Source organism: Nicotiana tabacum, chromosome 14 (assembly GCF_000715075.1).
Source record: "Nicotiana tabacum cultivar K326 chromosome 14, ASM71507v2, whole genome shotgun sequence".
Lineage (NCBI taxonomy): Eukaryota > Viridiplantae > Streptophyta > Magnoliopsida > Solanales > Solanaceae > Nicotiana > Nicotiana tabacum.
In genome coordinates, this window is record NC_134093.1 from 40,020,490 (window position 1) to 40,040,789 (window position 20,300).

Sequence of the window (20,300 nt, forward strand, 5' to 3'; positions counted from 1 at the left end):
ACACCAGACAGTGATACTAAAGCCTCTCAGAACCAATCACTTATGCAATTGCTTCTTGCTCCCACAATAGGGTGGGGTCTTTATTGCTCTTTAGCCAGCGATTCTTGTGGTATGGTGGTCACATACACTCATAATTCACTAGTTTTTTAGTTGTATGCATAAATGTGTCCACTGCAATATGACTAACCTTAAAGAAACGAGTTATCTGTCACATTATTGAAAATCATGAAGAAGATTCAGACAGACAGTTATTTAATCGGTTAAGATTAAGATATACATATAGTTCTACTTTATCGTTTGCAATCCATATGTAAGTGGAAGATCAGCTTCCACTCCACTAAGGACCCTGCTTTTCAAGGTTTTGAGCGCTCGAGGAGGTGCGTTTATTACCATTAGAGTATCTCACATTAGTCGAGAGAATGTGTTGTCTCCTTATTACCGCTTTTGGAGTTGAATCAAATCCAAAGTTCATCTTCTTTTCATGGCGGTAGAGCCAAGGCCAGTCTTATCCATGTTATGTTATTCACGCTCAAGAGTGTATGACCCAAAATTTAGATCTAGGTTGTTATACAATTAGATTTATAGTGAAAATGGTTAATCTAAGTCACTATTAATATCCAAATGATAGATCTGGTACATTTATGGAGAATACCGCACGTGTGTCGTTAGGTAACACTATTTTTGAGTAATAAATGATTCAAGAGTATGAAAGGAAGCAATAAATAACAATAAATGACATTTAAATAAATAAATGAATATGAGTCACCCGACAAAGGTGAGGTTTCCTACTGATTCTTCTGACTATGATGGATAATGATAAGCCTTTGAATATTTCGATTCTTCTTGGATCGGGGAAGAAAAGATAGATAAAGATGTAAAAAGGTAAACTTTGTACGCGTATGATAAAGAGAGAATCTTCAGAGAATGTCAATGTATTGTTCTTTACAAAAGGTGTCCAATCCCCTCCTATAACTACATATCTTCCTATTTATAAGGGTACATGAGTCACGAAACCCTAGATAGTACAACTGGGAGGAATATTCACTGGAATATTATCTAGGGAATAGTAATCCTAGAACTAGCCGTTACTGCTCTCCGAAAAGGAGTACTCGCCCTCGTTCTCGTCTTCTATCGAGTCACTTCGACCTTGTCGACGACCTTCTATCTTCTTGTGACGTCGACCCTTTGAAATCAGGTTATTGTATCCTATTAACGACACGTGGCAGCCTCCGAAGGCTTCATTCATGTTGACCTAGTCAAAATGTAACATAATGTTTTTCGCCCATACAGTTAGTCCCTCCGCTTGTTGAGGTCGTCTTCATGGGCGAGTTCAATAAGCGGATAACAACGGTCATGATCGTTGTGAAAAGCGAGGGACATGGCACTTCGAGGATCACATATTTCAAAATCTAAATCTTCCTGGGTGATTTAATGGAACTATCATGTACCGGAAAAGATGTGACGTCATGACGTCATTCGTCATGTTAACGTATGTTCCCAATACGTTGTGTAAGCGTGACCTTTGATTGGTTCTGCTGTTTCGATTTTGGTTGCAATCATGATGAGCCGTTTTAGATTCAGTGCTTCTTCTCTATAAATAGCAAGTGTTTCACCATCATTCAAGTTTTACCTCCCTTAGAATCGCTTTTGCTTTCTCTTGTTTCTCTAGATTACCATCCCTGGATTTTTTTCTTATCTTCTTAGTTTTTTTCTCTAATCTTCCTTAAACTCCAAAGCCATGTCAAATTTAGCTTCTGGTATTAATGAGGAGACTCAGCCTGTCCCACCGACTGCTGTTGTGTTTCTCGTTCATGGAAGAGACACCATCTCCACCGTTGAAGAGGAGGTTCTCCCTTCAGTAGAGGAAATTATTCCCCGCAATCCTGATGCAAAATCGGATTTTCAACGGCCGCTAGAGGTGATGACTGAGGTTTTCTAACCCTCTTTGACGGCTGCTTAGCGGAATTCAAAGTCAAATATGACATCCCCAATCAAGTAGAACTTATACATGCAGGCGAGGCGAAGTGGATACCCATCACCCATGATATTGCTCTCTCTACGCCTATTCCTTCACAATTAGTTACTCTCTTCCTCTCCCACCTCTAGTGGAGGAATTCTGCCGTTACTACCAGGTATGCCCGACCCAGCTCGCCCCATATGTATTCAAGGTTATTAAAATGTTATCGAAGTCCACCGAGCTGGCTGGCGTTGAGATCGCGGTACGACATTTAATCCATCTGTTCACCTCCAGCTTTTACCGAGGCACGATGCTGAACCTATGACATCGTGGAGGCAAGTGTTTGGTGGTTAAAATGGATGACAAAGGTAGTCGACAGTTTTGGTTGGACTTCTTCTTTGTCAAGACCGAGGCCGTGAGGCCTAGAACTGCACCTGCAAGTATTTGTATTCTCGCTTTTACCTTTTTTTAAAATAGTCGTTCATTTCGAGTTTGTGGAATAATCCTTCTTGTTTTGTAGCTATTGATTGACCTCTTCACTTGGTGGCGCATCTCGCTGACTGGGTTAGACAAGTCCTCCTTTGCACCGTAGGGATCTGTGACTGGCCGAGCTTCTGGCAGAAGTTCAAATCGGCCCTCCCCTCGACAAGTACTTTATTCTTCTGGTCATTCGCTTATCGTGCTCATATTTTGATGCTTCCTCTAGGTTCTGTCGGGGGGCTTCAAGAAGAAACAGGGCGCCTACACCTTCTTTTCGGAGGAGAAGGGTCGCTGCGTCTTCTGTCTCCTCCTCCATCTTAACTTCTACGCATGATCCCTCATCCGTTTCGTTCCACACCGAGGATGAGGAGGTTTCTCTGCATGAGCGGACTTGAGACCTCGTAAGATGAGAGCCGTGGACATGGGAGAGGGCGTCCCTGCGAACGTCGACTTATATGAGGGCGAGATCACGATACGAGAGACCGCGACTATCTCCATCGAGGAGGACGTTGGAGCGGCCTTTGAGGTACCCAGTTTAGAGGAGATCAATGCAGCTGTATCTTCCCGTACCCAAGAGGAGGCGGTTGCAGAGGGTGCGTCTGGTGTCGACTCTACGCTTCCCGAGCGTGATGAGGCCTCATCTTCTAGACCGGCTAGGGCTTCTCCTGATGATGTGGAGACAGGAAAGGGTCCTGTTGAAGAAGATGATGAATCCGGCTCTGACCTCAACCCTAAAGACCTTAAGATGATCGACAATGAGACTACTCAGGTCGATGTTAAGATAAAGGGAGGATCAAAATGAATCGTGATTTGTTAAAGGACACTGAGAATGTGGTTAATGCCCTCGTCCCTCTCTGCTCCGAAGACGAGTGTGTGACTCTTCGAGAGCTGAGAGATAGCACCCTATCGAAGAGCATCGCCGACCTCGCTCTCAAGGTAAGTGTCGTCATTTTTCGTTCTTTATTCTGTGCTTCGATTTGCCTCTAAGTCTTAATTCTTACTTTTCTTTGGTTTGCAAATTATTATTTTGGAGATTGAGAGCCTGCAGAGGGAGAAGAAGCGAAACAATATCTACCAGAGGCTGAAGACTAAGTACGAGGAGTTCCCCGGGAAGTACCGGGATGCTCAGAGGCGGATTTGCGAGGACTGCGACATGTCTTCCTTGAGGGAGGAGCTGAAGAAGAAAGATGAGGAGTTGCTTGTGTCCATAGAGCGATTCAACATTCTCGAGGGAGGGCTGAAGGGGAAAGAAGAGGAGCTCGAATTGAGTAAGGGCATGGAGGCCCAATGCAGTGACCTTCAGTGCCAGGTGGTCCAACTGCAAAGTCAGTTGGACGAGTGCCAGTTTGAGATATACGCTCTCGGGGGGGTCGCTGAGAAACAACAAATGCTCGAGGAGGTGGAGTCCTCCCGAATGGAGACTCAAATGAGGGCTGCAATTTTAGAGTTGGGGAATAGAACCCTTCGTTCTGAGCGGGATATTATTTTGTCAATGGCCGAAGCTAAGAAGGCCAGGCTTGAGGAGAGAATTGGAGAGTTGGATAAGAAGAACTCCGAGCTGCTCAAGCGAGTTTTTGTTGTTGAGGCTGAGAATGTCCGATTGCTCGAACGAGTTTTTGCTGTTGAGGCCGAGAATGCCCGATTGCTCGAACAACCATCTATGTCTCACGCCTCTGAGTTTCCTGCTGTCTCCCGAGAAAAGTAGGGGATTGGATCCTCGCCGAAGCCCGGGTAGACATGATTCGCGAGTTGAATCGGACGGACTTTTTCTTTGAGACGGCCATTGAGGAGGCTCGCGTTAAAGCTCGTGAGACCCGCCTGGCCTGCGGCTATAATCCCGCGACACCTCAGACTGATACCGAGGAAGATGATGAGGGAGGTGTGGACCAGCTCGCGGATAGTGCTTGGTATGATTCTGCTTATGGTCGATGCGAGGAAGAAGAGGACGGTGGAGATCAGGATGGTGATGGACACTGAATATTTAGCTTTTTTATTTGCTTCACTTTTGTACTGTACGTTTTTTGGTGTCTTTGAACGCCATTGTAAAGATTTTTCTATGAATATAAGAGTTTGTTTTGGTTTCGTATGTACCTTGTTTCCCTTGTGCGTTCTTGTTTTTGTATTTGTGTTTTGCTTCTGTGCTTTCTTCATTGTTATCTTCTAGTCGAGATGCGACCAAGGTCCGTTAAGTGTTGTTCGAGTTGATCTAACTTGCCTTCGAGTTAGCTTGATGCCGAGGGCCGATAGGAATTGTTCGAACTGGTTGAACACACCTTTTTGGTGAGGCCGAAGGCCAATAGGAGTTGTTCGAACGTACTATTTCGATTAGTTATGGACAATGACCGATAAGTATTGTTCGAGTTGGTCGAACATACCTTTTAGTTAAGTCAAGGTCAAGGGACGATAGGAGTTGTTCGAACTGGTCGAACGCACCTTTCATTAAGTTATGGCCGTGGGCCGATAGGATTTGTTCGATCTGGTCAAACATACCTTTTCGTTAAGTTATGGCCGTGGGCCGATAGGAGTTGTTCGAGCTGGTCGAACGTGCCTTTTCGTTTAAGTCGTGGTCGAGGGCCGATAGGAGTTGTTCGAACTGGTCGAACGTACCTTTCATTAAGTTATGGCTGTGGGCCTATAGGAGTTGTTCGAGCTGGCCGAACGTACCTTTTCATTAAGTTATGGCCGTGGGACGATAAGAGTTGTTCGAGATGGTCGAACGCATCTTTTCGTTCATGGCCGGGGGCTGATAGGATTTATTCGAACGTTCCTTTTCTGGAGAGCTGTTTCAATAAACATGTATCTTATTTACTTCAATATCACTGCTTTGATTACATCATTTCTCTTAAGGCAACTTTTGGAGAAAATTATATGTTTCGGGTGCTGGATGGCATACCCGTCCCCGTCCCAGTACCAATATATTTAGTCTCTTCATTGTTCGACTTGGAGATTCTTTGAGGAGTCGGGCAATGAAAAACGTGTCTGCTCTCGCATACTCCAACTCGAAGTGTCCCATTTTTCGCCTTGTTAAAAACTTCCTTGAGAAAATCCTATTTGGACAAAACTCAAGTGAGGGAAAAAAGAGTACGACTTACTGGGCATTTCTTGTTTATCAGAAGTTGAATATTTGAGGTGGCTGATGTTCCAATTGTTTGGTAGGAGCTTCCCTTCCATAGTTTCCAGTTGGAATGAACCCTTGTCCACTTTGCCTATGATTTTGTATGGTCCGTCCTAGTTGGTTCCTAATTTGACCTCTCGCGGATCTCTGCCTGCTTGGGTCTTGGCTTTGAGAATGTAGTCCCCGATCTTGAGTAATCGTACCTTTGCCTTTTTGTTGTAGTAGCGTTCTGCTTGCCGTTTATGTGCGACCATTTTTATGTATGCCATATCTCGTCCCTTTTCGACCTTGGCGAGGTCTTGTCTCCTATTCTCGTCATTGCTGGTGCCGCTTTCATGGGGGTACCTTAGGATGGGTTCTCCGACTTCGATTGGTATGACCGCTTCCGTTCTATAGACTAGAGAGTAAGGTGTTTCTCCTATGCTTGTTTTTGGGGTTGTTCTGTGCACCCATAGTACTTCTGGGAGTATTTCTGGCCACAGTCCCTTGGCCTCCTCAAGTTTCTTCTTCATGATGTTTAAGATAGATTTGTTGGAGGACTCTGCCTGCCCGTTGCCAGCTGGGTTACAAGGAGTTGAAAGTATCCTTTTGATGTGCCATTTTTTGAGAAACTACGTGGTTCTTCTTCCTGTGAATTGGGGCCCGTTGTCACAACTTATCTCTTTAGGTAGACCGAATCGGCAGATGATGTTTTTCCATATGAAGGCGATGACCTCTTGCTCGCGAACTTGGGTGAATGCTCCTGCTTCCACCCACTTAGATAAATAGTTAGTTAAAACTAAAAGAAATTTTACATTACCTTGTCCTGGCGGAAGTGGTCCCACGATGTCCATTCCCTATTTAATAAATGGCCATGGAGAGGTGACAAAGTGAAGGTGTTCTCCTGCTTGATGGATTATTGGGGCGTATTTTTGACACCGCTCACATTTCTTCACAAATTCTAGGGCGTCTTTCTTCAAGGTGGGCCAATAATATCCAGCTCGTATAAGGCACCTGACAAGTGCCCGGTCATCGGAGTGAGTGTCGCAATGACCTTCGTGGACTTCTTCAAGAATGCGTTGGGTTTGGTTCGGGTCTAAGAATTTTGCTAAGGGGCCGCTGCACGTTCTCTTATACTAGTCGCTGTGAAGGATGCTGTACCTAGTGGTTTGCATTCTTAGTTTCTTGGATTCCTTTTGTCGTTTGGGAGGGTGCCGTCGTGCAAATAGTGTATAATACAATTGCATCACTCCCAAGTTAAGTTTACAGATTTTACCTCGATGTGTTCTAACGCCAAGCTGAGGAGATATATCCCGCTCTTATCCCTAGGAGTTATGCTCTTTCTTGCGGTGGCCAATTTGGCGAGGTCATCTACTTCGACGTTCTGAGTTCGAGGAATCTGGTCGAGCTGGCATTCGTCGAAATTGGGTAGCAACTTGCATATCTCGGTCTGGTACTTCTGCAATCTTTCTTCTTTGATTTGGAAAGTCCCAATGACTTGGTTGACGACGAGCTGGGAATCGCAACTTAATTTTAATCGCCTCGCCCCATATTCGAGTGCTAGTATCAATCCTGCAATTACGGCCTCATACTCGGCTCGTTGTTAGTCATATATGGGTATCTTATAGATTGGCAGACGACTTCACCGATGGGAACCTCGAGAACGAGTCGGTGTGCAAGACCCAAAGGTCATGTGTTTGGTGAGAAGCTTGAGTCGCTTCTTTGTCAGCCTCATACATCACCTTGCCACTAAAGTCTGCGATAAAGTCAGCTATCACTTGTGATTTTTTTTGCTATGAGAGGCTGAAAATATGCTTCTTAAAGGAAAAATGGTGACGACCGATATTGGATGATACTAAAAGTATGGACTAAGTTTTCATGAAGCTATGACAAGGGACATGGCCAGTTTCTCGAGGTGAGGGTACCTCGTCTCGGTGTCGACAAGTGTTTTACTAATATAATAAATTGGAGATTGTGTACCTTTGTCTTCTCGAACTAAGACTGCACTTAATGCTACTTCTGAAACGGCTAGGTAAACGAGGAGACGCTCCCCGGGCTCAGGCTTTGAGAGCAAAAGTGGCAACGACAGGTATTCTTTAAGTTCCCTCAACGCTTGTATGCATTCAGGAATCCACTCGAGGTTGTTATCCTTTTTGAGTTCGTTAAAAAACTTGTGACACCTATCAGATGACCGCGAGATGAATCTGGATAGGGCGGCTATTCGACCCATCAGTCTCTGGATTTGCTTCTTAGTGGTTAGCTGTTCTGGTATCCCGTCGATAGACTTAATCTGATATGGGTTGACCTTGATTCCTCACTGTGATACCAGGAATCCCAAACACTTTCTCGAGGTTATGCCGAACGCGCATTTCTCAGGGTTAAGTTTCATCTCATATTTCCTCAGTATGTCGAATGCTTCTTTTAAGTGGTCGATGTGATCCTCTGCCCTTATAGATTTGACCAACATGACATCGATGTATACCTCCATGGTTTTGCCGAGCTGATTTTTGAACATTTTTTTGACCAACCTTTGATAAGTAGCCCCTACGTTCTTCAACCTAAATGGTATGACCCGGTAACAGTAAGTTCCCCTATGAGTGATGAACATAGTATTTTCTTGGTCATCTTCCTCCATGAGTATTTGGTTGTAGCTTGAGTAGGCGTCCAGAAAACTTAGCAGCTCATGTCCTGCTGTCGCTTCGATGAGTTGATCGTTATGTGGTAGAGGGAATGAATCCTTTGGGCATGCTTTGTTCTTCTTTTTGACCATTACGACATTGGCGATCCACTTAGGGTACTTTGACTCCTTGCTAGAGCCGTTAGTCAATAACTTTTCTACTTCTTCGTGGACGGTCTCGCTGATTGTGGGGTTGGACTTCCGTCGGACCTACCTTACTAGGGGTAGTAGGGATCAACGTTCAGCCTGTGCATGGCTATCTCCTTGGGGATGCAAGGCATGTCTGCATGGCTAAAGGCAAATGAATTCGTGTTAGTGATTAAGAATTGACTAAATTTACCTATGTCTTGGAGTTTACAGCCGTTGTGGGCTTTTTTGCTGGGTTCACTATGATCTAGCTGGACGGGATCGAGGTCCTCTATCGTTGATCCTGCAGCTTCAATCATTTCTGGGTCCATAATGGTATCTTTGGCTTCCTCGACCCTGTTGATTGTTATGCTTCTTTTTCCTTTTCTTTCTTTTGTTGAGTTATTGCACCGTCCATGGTGATCCAATAGCATTCCCGAGATGTGTGTTGTTCCCCTCGTATGCTCAATATTCCCTAGAGGGTTGGGAATTTGATCACCTGGTACAAGATGGAGGGGATTGCTCTCATGGGATGTATCCATGGTCGTCCCACGATGGCGTTATATGCGGTGTCCTGGTCCATGATATGGAATGTTGTTTCCAGAGTCACCCCACCGGCAAGGACGGGGAGTGTGATATCTCCCGAAGTCCGTTCAACTGCATTGTTAAAACCGGTTAGTGTAATGCAGCGTGACACTATCTTATCCTCAATTCTCATCTGTGCGATTACTCGAGGATAGATGATGCACGCTCCGCTTTTGTCATCTACCATAATTCTCCTAATATCAGTATCTAAAATTTGTAAAGTAATAACAAGTGCATCATTATGAGGGAAAGTCAAACTGTCGGCATCTGATTATCAAAGATGATACTTTCTTCGAGTCCGTCATACCGTTCGTGGGTGATTGATCTTTTGAGTTTGTGAGTAGCGGTGAATTTGATGCCGTTGATTGAGACATCGTCACTGCCACCAATAATCATATTGATGGTGCGAGATGGTGAAGGCAACTTTGGTGGGCCTGGGCGTTCTCAGCCCATTGCTAAAGTGTTCCTGCCTTTGTCACTGAGTAATTGTTTGAGATGTCCTTGCTGCAGCAAGTTTTCTATTGCTAGTCTCAGAGCCTGGCAATCTTCCATTTTATGTCCACGTTTTCGGTCGAACTCGTAGAGAACATCGAACTTTCTGGTGCTCGGGTCGAACCTCATCTTTGGTGGACACTTCACCTTTGTTTCGAGTTTCTCAAGGGCATAGACCACCTCTGTAGGTAACACACAAAAGTTGTGAGCAGATAGTAATGGAGCATACATTGATCATTCCTGTCAGTGCTTGATCTCGGCCTAGAGGTGCCGTCTTCGTAACGGAAGGAGGGAACATGTGCCCTAACATAGGGTTGACGTCGTTCCCTGCCTGGCCGCAATGTTGGATGGTCTCCTTTTGTGTTGTCCCTAGTTTATTTCTGGGGTCGGATTGTACCGAGATCAGTCGTCGAGTTGGCTCGTTGAGGTCATCGGCGTCTGCCCTGACCTCGACACAATAGGCATTGTGGATTTCATCCCAAGTGGCCAGTGGGTACTTCATTAACCGACTCAGTAGTTTTCTGGTCTCCCTCGAACCTTCTCTGCTCAACCCGTTCTGAAAGGCTGCCACGACCATTCCCTCGGAGACGTTTGGTAAGGTCATCCTCACCCTGTTGAATCGTGCGAGGAAGTCCCCAGTCCCTCTCCTTGGGATTACTTAATGGAAAAAATGTCATTCACCCTTGTTTTATCTTTCTTGGCCCCGGTGTGCGCCATTACGAACTTGTCGGCCATCTCTTCGAATGTTTCTATGAAATAGGATGGCAGCTACGAATACCACGTCAACGCTCCTCCAGTGAGAGTTTCACCAAATATTTTTAGCAGGATGGAAGACACATGCTCTTTAGTGAGGTCGTTGCCTTTTACGGCGGTGACGTAATGAGTTACATGATCTTGGGTATCAGTTGTTCCGTCATAGATTCTGAGATATGGGGGCATCTTGAAGGTTTTTGATATGGCATGAGGGGTCGCTTCTTCCCGGTATAGCTGTTCCACAAACCTATCGGTGTCTCTTTTCGGTAGCAATTTGGGGGCACCTGATATTTTGAGTACCCGCTCCTGGTGCTCATTCATTTGTTCCTTGAATACTTTTTTCTCGTTTTCTATTTCTTCCATTCTTTTCAACAGGCGGCTAGGACGCTGTTACCTGCACTGTCAACAATCGTATGAGTGTTACCTGAAGTTGGAGGGTTCTGTTGGTCGTCCTATTCATTCCTGCAGTGTACTGCATGGATCCTCGTGGTTTCTATGGTCGTGCATGGGGCTTGTTTACTGATCATCTTGACTAGAGTGTTAGTCAACCATGCTTCGAGGAGCCTTTTTACAGTGGTTGGTGCCCCATCTCCCGTGGATGTAGAGACCCTCTTCCCATTTGGTTTGGTTGTGCTGCAGAAAGGTGTAGGCGACTTCCCTAGTCCGGGGGAGGCTGTGGGAGTCACCTTCTCATCTTGGGTGTCATACCCTTCGTCGATGGCACTCATGAGGTTGAGCAGGACATTGTCCGTAGCCTTTATTCTATTTCCTTGGTTACCTGCCATGGAGTTTTTTCTTGCATACACAGAGAAAAACGATACTCTTTGTGGTTTGTTAGATTAGCAAGTCACGTGAGTTATAGATCCAATGGAAACTAAAAACTTGACTCAGAAATTTCCATAGATGAAGTCATCTTTTATAACCTAAAATTGAGATCTAGGTTATTATACAATTAGATTTATTGTGAAAAGGGTTAATCTAAGTCAATATTAATATCCAAATAATATATCTAGTATATTTATGGAGAATACCGCATGTGTGTTGTTAGGTAACACTATTTTTGAGTAATAACGGAGTAATAAATGATTCAAGAGTATGAAAGGAAGCAATAAATAACAATAAATGACACTTAAATAAATAAATAAATATGGGTCACCCGACAAAGGTGAGGTTTCCTACTGATTCTTCTGACTATGATGGATAATGATAAGCCTTTGAATATTTTGAATCTTCTTGGATCAGGGAAGAAAAGATAGATAAAGATGTAAAAAGGTAAACTTTGTATGCGTATGATAAAGAGAGAATCTTCAGAGAATGTCAATGTATTATTCTTTACAAAAGGTGTCCAATCCCCTCCTATAACTACATATCTTCCTATTTATAAGGGTACATGAGTCACGAAACCCTAGATAGTACAACTGGGAGGAATATTCACTGGAATATTATCTAGGGAATAGTAATCCTAGAACTAGCCGTTACTGCTCTCCGAAGAGGAGTGCTCATCCTCGTCCTCGTATTCTATTGAGTCACTTCGACCTTGTCAGCGACCTGCTATCTTCTTGTGACGTCGACCCTTTGAAATCAGGTTATCGTATTCTATTGACGACACGTGGCAACCTCCGAAGGCTTCATTCATGTTGACCTAGTCAACATGTAACATGATGTTTTTCGCCCATACATATATATCATTATCAGTCTTAAGCGTGCAGCATTGTGAAGTACCAATTCCAACATTTGTTTTGGTTTAATAATTAATAGATCTGAACAGTCTGAATGGAGCCTTCTGCAAAAAGAGTTTCTGGCATCTCTGGATGTATTATAGTGTACATTACATGTGAGTGACCGTAGGACTGAACTAGCTGGACTATGATAGAAATCATGATGTTACTTGGTGCTTTTCATTGAATTCTAAATCTAATAGTTGATAGCTACTCTTAAACTTTAGTAAGATTAGTACATAAAATTAGTGTAGGTAGAGAGAGGGATCTCGTCAAGTAAAGAAGGATTCAAAATTTAAAATTACTATAATCATAGAGGGTGCGATTTACGTTTTTAATATCTTGATCTCTCAATCAAATTGAACTGTCGTTGTGAAATGAAGAGCTAGTCAACATAGGATTTCGACATTTGATTTTTCTTTTCCATTTTCTTTACCAATTTAAAGATTGTATACTACGTTCTTGAGATTAATGTACGTAACTTTTGAAGCAACTCGAAAGTGTTTCTTTAAATGTGTTTTTGGTTACGGTTACTTAACAAATATCATAAAATTACATATAACTTCTTATAATCAGTAGTGTCTAGATCAACTTGCATGTATCTCGACAATTCGTACTGACCATTTTTTTCGATTGGTTTCCTTCATATTTCCTTTCGCTTCGAAATACTATGTGAAAAGCAGTTCCATGGGAGTTCTTTTCTTTTCTTTTATTCCTCAGCAAAATTCAGGTTCCAAGCTGGCTCGATCAATTATTTGATTTTCAATACTAGTGCATTTTATTCTAACTAAAGTTGGCATATATGATGCAATTGATTTTTGTATGGCAACGAGTCCAGTCAGTTATTCTCCTTCCTTTTAAGGAATCAGCAACACGGACCGCACACTCAAAGGCATGTGTTGAATGTTAGAATATCTAATCCAAATATAATTTCCTTTGTGATTTTTTTTTTACACAATTAGTGTAATTTTATCGATTATATATAGTAGATTGCTTATTATTTATTATAGGTTATCAATAAATATTAATAAAATAAAGCTACTAGCAAGGAGTATCTTCTAAATAATTTGGTTGTCCATATAATTTTTACACCATTAGCGTATATATAGTTCTTAAACTCTTTTTGTTAAAGCTAAGATTGTGATAGGTATATATACCTAGTTTATATTGTGCTTGTTTGACCAAAAAATATAACTTTCAGCTAAAATAGTTGAATTTATATAATAATGTGTTAAACTTAGTTAATAATAATATCTCTAAATATGAGTTCCGAAAAACGTGAATAACGTTAGACCGATCTGGTAGTGGGTTGACAACATGCATTAATTGTTCCAAAAGGTATGAGCAATAATGGAGGAATGTCACGACCAAAAATCCCAACCTGTCGTGATGAAGTCTATCTCGATACTAGGCAAGCCGACAATCTCGATAAACCACAATTTCTCTTAAGTTTAAAAATACAATAATTTAATACAATACAAAATCCCAGAAAAACTGACACGAACATTCCCCAAAACCTGGTGTCCCTGAGTACATGAGCATCTAATGTAGATACAATTCTGGAACATAAGGTCTATAATAATCTAAGACCAAAATACAGTAAAAAAGGAGATAGGAAAAGGAGATACAAGGTCTGCAGAACACAGCAGCTACCTCAAAATCTCATGAAAATCTACTGCGCGAAATGATCAACACCCGCTATGTCCGGGAATACCTGGATCTGCACACGAAGTGCAGGGTGTAGTATGAGTACAACCAACTCAGCAAGTAACAATAATACCTAAGGAACTGAAGATAATAACGAGCTATACAGTTACAGTTCACTTTCAATAATTCCAGCAAAGAATAGACACGCTTTTAAATCTGACAGTTTAAGTCAAATCAATTTTATACAGTTCAATTTCATGTAATCCGGATATAAAATCTTTCAGAGATTTCACAACAATGACAGATAGCAATCGAATGCAATAACAAATGCAAAGCAAGTACAACCTCTCAGGCAACAGTCACTCAACTCATCACTCAGCTCTCAGCCCTCAGCACTCACACTCTATAGGTATCCGCGCTCACTAGGGGTGTACAGACTCCGGAGGGGCTCCTACAGCCCAAGCGCCATAATCTGCGCGGACAACTTACGTGCTGCACTGACAACTCACGTGCTATAATATCCTGTACGGATAACTCACGTGCCATAATATCCTTACCTCACCGACATGCTCTCGGCTTTACTCCGTCCTCAACCTCTCTAGTCTCTCGGGCTCTCAGAAATCACAAAGATCACCCCAAATAAAGATAACATAATGCATCAACAAATAACAAGAAAGACTGAGGTATGATACGTAGATAAAATCATGACTGAGCACAAGATAGAAATTAGCAATTAATTCAATAAGTACGTGCCTTCTGTGGGTCCCAACAGTAATATCACATAACCTAAGCATGATTTCTAACATGATTTATAGCCAAATTTCTTCAACACATAGAGAGCATATAACTAATAACAAATTATTTAATTTTACAGTTTCACGAGACGGACCAAGTCACAATTTCCTCGGTGCATGCCCACACGCCCGTCACCTAGCATGTGCGTCACCTCCAAAATAATCACATGACACAAAATTTTGGGGTTTCATACCCTCAGGACCAGATTTAAAACTGTTAATTACCTCAAACTGTGAAATTCTTATTCCGCTAAGCCTTTGCCTCGTGAATTGGCCTCCAAACGCCGCGAATCTAGCCACAAATAATTCGATTCAGTCAATAAAATTTATTGGAATTAATTCCATAAGAAAATGCTTATTTTCCATAAAAATCCAAAATTTAGCTCAAACATCGCCCGTGGGGCTCACATCTCGGAACCCGACAAAAGTTATAAAATTCGAACACACATTCCAATACGAGTTCAACCATACCAATTTTATCAAATTCCGATAACAACCCGACCTCCAAATCTTAAATTTCCGTTTTTGGAAGATTTTGCAAAAATCTTGATTTATTCCATTTAAATCTGAAATAAATGATGAATATAACCATATAATCATGAAGTATAATCACTTTCGTATATAAAACACTCACCCCAATCCATATGGTAAAAATTGCTTAAAAAATCGCTTCAATCCGAGTTCCACAGCTCCAAATATGTTAAAAATGGCCGAAACTTCGAAATATAGCTACTGCCTAGGTATTTACTCTTCGTGATCGCGAAAAATGCTTCGCAATCGCAAAGCACAGAATTTTTCAGCCTCAAAATTGCTCTTCGCGATCGCGACCATTTGTCCGCGATCGCGATGCATACCTCTGTGGCAAAAAATCAGCAACTAAGAATGGCCTAAAAATGGTTCGAAGCCATCCCGAAACTCACCCGAGACCCTCGAGACCTTACCAAATATACCAACAAGTCCTAAAACATCATACGAACTTAGTCGAAGCCTCGAATCACATAAAAAAAAATGCTAAAACCACGAATCATACCTCAATTCAAGCCTAATGAACTTTGAATTTTCAAATTCTATATCTTGTGCCGAAATACATCAAATCAATCCGGAATGACTTCAAATTTTGTACACAAGTCATAAATGACATAATGAAGCTATTTCAATTTTCAGAATCGGATTCTGACCTCGATATCAAAAAGTCAACCCCCGATCAAACTTTTCAAAATTCAACTTTCGGCATTTCAAGCCTAATTTCACTACGGACCTCTAAATAATTTTTCGGACACGCTTCTAAGTCCAAAATTACCATATGAAGCTATTGGAATCATCAGAATTAAATTCCGAGGTCGTTTATACATAAGTCAATATCCGATCAACTATTTCAACTTAAGCTTCCAACATGAAAATTCATTCTTCCAAGCTAACTCCGAAATACCTTAAAACCAAAACCGACAATTCACACAAGTCATAATCCCTCGTAGGAAGTTATTCAAGACTTCAAATAGTTGAAAGGAACGTAAATGCTCAAAACGACCGGTCGGGTCGTTACAATCTCCCTCACTTAAACATACGTTCGTCCTCGAACGTGCCAAGAGTTGTTCTTAACCTTCAAATCTCTATTCCACCTTACCACGTACATACCCGGGGGTGATATCATGTCACCCTATTCTATATAGGCCTGACCACACAACATAACTGAAAATTATTAATTTAACATTAACTCAAAAAACTTGGAGCCAAATTTCTAATATCCAGAATTCTTTTCAAGACCCGAATCTCACATTTACACACTGTATAAGCCTGAACAAGCTGTATAAGGCCATAGTCATAACCCCAGATATAATCACATTGCATACTACACAACTTACATGCTCGCAACACCATTCTCGATCACAGTAATTACTCCAAACCAACCAAGTGCAAGTGTTAAACCTCATATCAAGCCAAATCTCGTTCCAAAACCTTCGTACACTGCTGATAATAAAAGAAACATTCAAAAATCTCACGACCCCTTATCAGAGCAACAAGTCATGGAGCTCTCTCGCCCCAACCAGAACCCTAATCACTTTCTAAGCCGACTTTCAATATTATCCTCCCGAATATACCCTAATCAAACCTGATAGTAGCCATTCTAGGTCCAATGAACTTATATAATTAAACACAACCATCCCACAGACACGCCACATCAATATAACTCAAGCCACAACTGCGCAATCCGTGTACCCAAATATGGGAGATGTCTCAAGGAAAAGAATCGTATTGCAAGTTCAACAAGTACTACCACAACCGTAATGTTACAACTAACTCCTCAGATTTGGTGAAGTCGTAGGCGCGTGTGCATAATTGTAGAGGAAGGAAATTAATGAATCAGATAAAGTATCATAGAAATAAAATTCCCACACACGGCATTGACGACTCACGTGCCAATAATATGAATCGCCCGGCATGGTTACATGCCTTCAGTCCCAGCATATCATACATGAGCAATTAAACATTGTATATGATAATGAAATAAGATTCCCATGCTCCTGGACTAGTATAAATAACACGCCATAGTGTAAGCATGTGCAAAGTCTACTATCACACTTCAAATCGACAATTTAACGCACAAATAGTAACTACCCCGTTTATTCAAGGAAATTAGCCTCTTTGTAACCTCAAATGTAGCCCATATAGTTTTCAACAAATGTCTGAACATGAGAAATGTTATAACTTTACGCTTAACAGTCAACTCTAGGCATATCATAGCCTAAGCAATCTTTCGAGTATGAATACATGCCCTGATGCTTGCACATTGGCTCAAACCTCACATATATGCATACTTATAGCGCGTAGCTATCACAAATAATTAACACAGCTAGTGCCTCCACTGAGTTTAAAGAAAATACTCATCTCAAATAGGCCGCAACCCGAAACAATATACTTTTGAGAACTCCCAGACTCCAAATTCATCAAACACATGAGTCACCGTAACTGATTTCAACTCCAGCACTAGAATGACTAACACATCTTCCATTCACGATCTTCCCATAAGGAATACTTTCATAATTCTTCCGTGCCACATAGCAATAATTTGAATATCAGTAGTCTATCAACCAGGTGAGTACTGTAATACCAATGAACATCAGTAAGTCAAAACACAATGCGCCTCTTGAAATGCGCACCCTTCTCAGGGATTATCGAGCAGTTATAACATTAATCTAATTATTTGAAATTGACCATTCTGTCCAAAATTCATGATCTTCCTTTCAAGAATGAACTGCCACCTTGTACATGTAAATCTTAATCCCGCGCCACACACCACATCTATCATGTCATCATGTGACAAGCACGAGAATCTCATTATCAACTTTGGGTAACCAGCAAATTACATACCCGGTCATTCAGTAACCTTCATCTTGCTTCCTTCCAGGGGGAATTCGTAATACACAACACATTCCCTGCACCGGTAGAATATATCCGATTTAACCCATGGTAGAAACCATTAAGAATTTGAAACCATTTCCCACATAATCAAGCTATCAGAACTAAATCCCTATAACTCCACCAAGCCACACAAGTTGCCAAATTCGAGAGTATTGCCACAAAACACCCGTAAAGCCTCACCTCATCATAAGAACTAAAAGAACCGAGCATACCATTACCATATTGATCCAGCATGTTACCCATTTGTCCTATTTCCTCCGAGTTTCTTCTGGATTATCTTCAAGTTGCCATTTCTCCTTGTCAGAACACCACTACTTTACCCAAAGCTCACTACAAGACATCCTAACATAAAACTACATCGCCCTAAGTCCCATAAGCCACTGTATTCTTCTTAAGCACCTCCATAAATACCATAACTGTAACACTCACTCTGAAAATACCTTGTGCAAATTTAAAATTGTTCCTTTTTCCTTTTTTATACTGAAATGTATAATCCATAGTCAAACAGAATTACCGCACGTCCTGATACCATCCAATGTAAGTAACGGATTCTAGTGATATACAAATTTAAAAAATTTCAATTTCCACATATACATTTTGAATCCATTAAAACCCTCTCGAGAGTCATCCACTCTGCTCAAATCTAATTTACTCTGCCCCAAACGGGCCAAAAGATATGTGCTCCTTTAGCACGATCAACACTCAGAGAAGGAACCCTGCCTTAACACGACCAATCGAATTCATACTTCGTGCACACTACATCCTTCAAGTTAACAACTTAATCATTCCATAATTTTCATATTTTCATAAAGTTCAATGTAACCCGTATCCAGGAATTTACTTACTCGAGTCATCCTCGATCTCCACCTCTGTAAGTCATAACTAACCCACAAGTATGCCTCAAACCAAAACTAAAATTTAACATATATCCATGAAATTGAATTGTCAATGGAAGACTCCACCACTTGGCTCAAAGCCATAGAACAAAACACTCGATAACTCGTAATACCCATACTTCATTACTGCCATAATACTGCAGTTAGTTCAACGAAAATGCTTCTCAAGCTTATGCAACACCCAACATAAAATACCTCAATCATACGCTAAGTTAGCATTCATTCTCGTGACAATCAAGTCAAATTTTCTCAACCCGATTCAAATTCAAATCTTAACACATACGCCCCATTGGTAGAAAAGAAACTCTCTATTCACATCATAAGGAACACACCTATATAGATTACTGCGCATGAGATAACCCACCTACTTAGTCTCAAATTGGCATCTTGTTATACCCTTTCGCAGCCACAATTACTATGAAATCACGTAATCTTTCTGAGTCCAAACTCATTAACCAGACACGAGAATTTAATTTTCCCCAAAATAAACAACGTGAAAGATCTTTCAAAACATTCACACTCGAGATTGTACGTCACATCAAAACGAAAATAAAACACCCAATGTCCTTCCTTTACATTTCAAGGAAACACTTCTCGTCACATTCAAATCGTCTTAACACATCCCGTAGTTACATCGTACTCATCACAAAGTCATTACACCGCTTATCGAGCCATAAATTCTACTCGTACGGATATTACCGGACATATGAGTCCAAATGTACAGGTTACAACTGAAGCTACCGAGCCTAAGCTGCGGTCTAAACCTGGCCTCAAGTCCTCCAGACTAGCCCATCACCAAAACACAGAATACACATCTTGAACCTCATTCATAGAATCACAAGCCGGCGATACACAACTGATATCGAGCGCTCATATGCGCATACGAATGTGTGGAAGGAATTCAAAGAGTTATGTTTCAAGCTAAATCAATTCTGCACGATAGAATACAAGAAAGTAAAATTTTCCCAAGGGTTCCGCAACCTCTTGCAGATAAGTACAGATGTCTCCGTACCGATCCGCAAGACTCTACTAAACCTGCTCATGACTCGTGAGACTTATGTAACCTAAAGCTCTGATGCCAACTTGTCACGACCCAAAATCCCAACCTGTTGTGATGGCGCCTATCTCGTTACTAGGCAAGCCGACAATCTCGATAAACCACAATTTCTCTTAAGTTTAAAAATACAATAATTTAATACAATACAAAATCTCACAAATAGTGACACGAACATTCCCCAAAACCTAGTGTTACTGAGTATATGAGCATCTAATATGGATACAGATCTGGAACATAAGGTCTATAATAGTCTTAGACCAAAATACAGCAAACAAGGAGATAGGAAAAGAGAGACAAGGTCTGCAAAATACGACAGCTACCTCTAAATCTCCTGAAAATCAACTGCGCGAAATGATCAACACCCGCTATGTCCGGGAACACCTGGATCTGCACACGAAGTTCAGGGTATAATATGAGTACAACCAACTCAACAAGTAACAATAATAACTAAAAAACTGAAGATAATGACGAGCTACACAGTTACAGTTCACTTTCAGTAATTCCAGCAAAGAATAGACATGCTTTCAAATCTGGCAGTTTAAGTCAAATCAATTTTATACAGTTCAATTTCATGTAATACGGATATAAAATCTCTACTTTTAGA